The sequence below is a fragment of the Desmodus rotundus genome, chromosome 13 (assembly GCF_022682495.2).
Source record: "Desmodus rotundus isolate HL8 chromosome 13, HLdesRot8A.1, whole genome shotgun sequence".
NCBI lineage: Eukaryota > Metazoa > Chordata > Mammalia > Chiroptera > Phyllostomidae > Desmodus > Desmodus rotundus.
The window spans coordinates 37,940,385-37,945,047 of NC_071399.1; positions in this window are offsets into that span (position 1 = coordinate 37,940,385).

Consider the following 4,663-nt stretch of genomic DNA (forward strand, 5'->3'; position numbering starts at 1 on the left):
TAATCTTATGCTGTTTTGTAAATTCAGTGTAGCCTAAGTGTAACAAAGTTTATAAAGTGTAGAGTGTACAATAATGTCCTAGGCCTTCACATTTACTCTCCACTCATTCACTGACTCACCCAGAGCAACTTTCAGTTCTGCAAGCTCTACTCATGGCAAGTGTCCTATAGAGGTGTACCATTTTCTATCCCTTTACACTATATTTTTATTGTATTTTTTATGTTTAGATACATAAATGCTTATAATTGTGTCATAATTGCTTTCAGTACACAACATGCTGTACAGATTTGCCTGCGTATGAGTAGGGTATAGCATCTAGGTTTGTATAAGTGCACTTTATAAAGTTCACACAGTGGCAAAATCTCCTAAGGACTTATTTCTCAAAATGCATGTCCTTCATTAAGTAGTTCATGACTATATTAAAGGATTACAGATCTTTAAAGTCTCAAATTGCTTCATTCTTTTTCTGTACCACCTAGCCAAAAGGTTCCTTATACTTGTGTCTCAAAAGTTTATTAGTCCTACAACATATTTCATAACTAACAAAATATGCATTGGCTCCACATGTAAGTGCCAACAGCCCACTTTTTCTTATTTATACCAAAAGTTTCCTGGAGAAATAAATAAGCATTTATCTAGGGCCCATAAAATCCTTGTAAAACCTACAAGTAATGACAACAGTTACCAAAGGGATAATTGTACAATTATGCCTCTCTGGGTGTGCGTGTGTCTAATTACTATAAGCAGGATCCAGATATTTATGTGGAAGATGTTTGCCATGAGAAACAACACTATCCTTGCAAAGGTAAGCTGCAAAGGAGAAAGCTTTTTATTATGACTTAAGTATGAGTTGTCCACCTTACTGTAGCTTGCTGTCTTTACTATACTCACTTCTGACAATTCAGAAAAGGCCATGGGTAGTAGTTAAATCTAGTCAGCAGCTTCATTTCCCAAGGCAATCTACCTTAAGTACCCAGTCCCTGCCCCACCTCTTCTACAACTCCCTTTTTCAAGGACTTAAGCATTTTATAGACCTGTAAAGAAACTGTATTATATCTGATGATGTTGATGATGATGATCATGATGACAATGTCAGTCATACACCTAAAGTTCTGTTCATTCCACACTCCATCTTATCTCTTTTTTTATGACTCTTTTTCTTTAATTGTTATTGGGCTTACGGAATCATAAAACTAAGGGAAAAATTACTCTATTTAAAAATATATTTTATACTATTTGGAGGTTAAACCCAATATTTGAATTTTCATAACATATTGGATACCCATTTATTAAAATATCTGTGTGTTGTATCACATGGCATTAGAGTATTTCAAGCTGTCTTGCACCCCCCATCAATAAATAACCTCCATGAAGTCCAGGACTTTTATACTCAATCCTATAACCTTAGCATCCAAAACAGTGCCTAGCTCATAATAAGTGCTTTATAATATTTGTTAATAAAATTCTATGCAAAGTCTATTGTGGAAAATATGAACATGTGACAAATACTATATGATTTCACCTATAAGTAGAACTTAATCAATAAAACAAATAAGCAAGCAAAATATAACCAAAGACATTGAAATTAAGAACAGACAGTAACCAGAAGGGAGAGGAGGAGATAATGGGGGGAAAAGGGAGAAGGGAGAAGGGTTTTCAGGAACATGTATAAAGGATACATGGACAAAGTCAAAGGGGGTAGGATCAAGGGTGGGAAGTGGGGATGGCTGGGTGGGGGGAAAATGGAGACAACTGTACTTGAACAACAATAAAAAGTGTGAAAAAAAGAAAATATGAACATGTGAAATATTTTGCTCCTCCCATTTTCCTCCATTTACTTTGCTTCTTGTAAATCTTTTCTTCATCTTTTTATGATCTCCTATACCACCTGTGACCATCTCCAACATGTATTTCTTGGCTCTGTGATCTTCTACTGTAGTAAAAAAAATAATTTATATCATTAAATTAGATTTAATGGCTCTACCTTTACAGTGTTAATTACTCTAATGCCTACATTTCCAACAGTGATCTCTCATTTAAGCTCTAATACTATAATTATAATTGCATATATGACACTATTACCATGAAGTAATATCTGTGTTCTTTATACCAAAATCGTGTCCATTTACCTAATTTCATTCTTTCTATCAATAGCATTCTCCAAGTCAGCCCAGTTTGAAAATATGGAGGCATCTCCTACTCTTACCTTTTCTAAATTCCCTTTAACCAACCAGATAAAATAACCAGTTTAGCATTAATTTAAAGAGCCTCCTAAATCCAGGCTTTCCTCTTTGTTTACATTACCATATTTCAATACTGGCCCTCATTTTCTCATATCTGAACAACTATATTCCTTCAGTTTATCTTCCTCCCCAAATCCTGAATACCCAACACTTGACAGTATATCCAACAAATATTAGGAATCTAAAACTATTTGTTCTATAAATGAATCAATGAATGGATGGATAGATTAAAACATTTATCATAAAGCACGGTAGATGGTTAGTTCATAAAGTCACTTCTGTCCCAGTATGTCTCAATTCAGACTGATTCCAACTTTTGTCCACTCTTTCCAAACTACCCCACTATCACAGAATCAAGATTTTCCAAGTCTGCAAAGCACCCTGCCCCACCCCACTTTTCACACATGCAAAATTTACCTTATTACGCCCATGAATAAATGTCTAGAATAACTTGTGTCCCTCATCAGCCATCTATCTTCTCTGAATTCCTATGGCATTTCCTATACAACAGTAATAAATTTGGGCATTCTAATCTGCAATGTTATTTCACTGTTTCTTGCACATTTCTTCCCTCAGCAAGATATATATAATCTTGGAAGATGAACACTCTCTCTTAAGGTCTTTGCTTGACTGACTGCAATAATGTAAAGGACTAGATATTTCCTTAACTCTCTATTTTTGCTATTTTACCTTTGTATACTTCCTGTGAATAATAAAAAGTAAATAAATCTTAAAGGAGAACAAATTTGCACATAACACACTTTTGAGAGGAGAGAAAACTTACATTCTACATCAACTGATTAATATGAAGTATATAACTTAAGAAGACCTTTATAATCAGAGCCTCCTAAATGCTTATATTTAGAGCCATGAAATAGAAAAAGAGTAAAAACATATCAGAAATAGAAAGATAATATTTTACTTTTTTAAATTATTGCTTCCGGAAATGTCAAAATTTATGTACTAACTCTGTTTATTTGCAATCAGTTGAAATGGAAAAGAAACATATGTAAACTTATTCCTGTTCACATATAATTAACTAGAGAAATTTATCCAATTTGTTTTCTTTATACTTAAGAATAAAAAAATCTGCACATGTGTGTAAAAAGCATCCAGTAATAGTAATATCAAAATACAGACAATAAACAGAGATAAAAATCAGATATCAAAATGGACCATATAATTTTATTAAGGGTAATTGTTCCTGCAACTCAAAAGTTGGAAATGCTCTTATCAGATAAGTTTCAAAGATAAGAAAAATGACTAAAGAGTTTATTTTTGACCCTCCAAAGACTAGCAGGCATTTAGTAAAGTATTAAAAGTAATAAAGGAAATAACTCACATGTTTTAGCCTCAGGAAATACCCTGCTGCTTAGGGAAATAATCCTGCAATCTTTATCCCCTGGGTTTTTTTTTTTAATAATTATTTCAGCATTCTCTTATCCTTGGTGTTTAAAAATAAAATAAGAGTTTGTAAGGAACAATCCCAGACAAAAACACTAATATGTGAACAGAGCCACCCCCAGACTATCCTGTGAAAGCAAATTGTGTATCATCGTCCCCTGCATACTGCGGCCCTTTTCCTTCCAGATGCTGCTGTGGGGCTTCACATTTCTCTAGTCTTATATCACTTCCCCAGAAAACTTATTCTCTAAAAAATTCCAATCCACTCAATATTTTACAATCACTGCACAAACATACTTGACCTTAATGGGAACATTTCTGTAACTTCCAACATCTTCCTTTCACCTCTCCACTTATCCAAATTTCATGCACCTTTTAAGGTCCCACTCTAGTTCCACCTCATCCATGGAGTCCTTCCTGATCACATCAGGTCTTTGGAAACACCATAGAGCTGTAAAATTCATGTAAATGATATGTCTTTTCTCCTAAAGTAGGTCTTCATGTCCTATTAGAATGACACCACATTTTATATTTCAAAAGACAAATGATTTGGGTCAAAACATGAGCTTACCTTGTTTAAGATACATACCTATTTCTTTAACTTCTCTATTTTTTCTGTGTGGAGTTCCCGTTAAGTTTTGACATCTTGTTTTCTGCCTTCAACGTTGGTTAGTTTTTGTTTCAACATTTCTTATCTCCCTGACAAGAGTATAAGCTTCTTAAGAGCAGGACTTTGTCCTATATTGTAAGACTCATCCACCAAGATGAGCAGTTTCATAAATGTACTAGGAAATAATTGGAAACTTAGTGACCATCTGTTTAATAAATGCAACATGCTGGTCTAAAGTTAGAGGACTTAGATTCAAATTATTGCTTTGTCACTTACCAGCAGTAGCAGTGTGACCTTGGCTTTGTTGTTTATCCTCTACCAGCTTCAGTTCCTGCATCCATTAAATGTGGGCATCATCAGCTGTTTTCAGCATTATCTTTGGTATCATCAGGGCTGTCATGCTGTT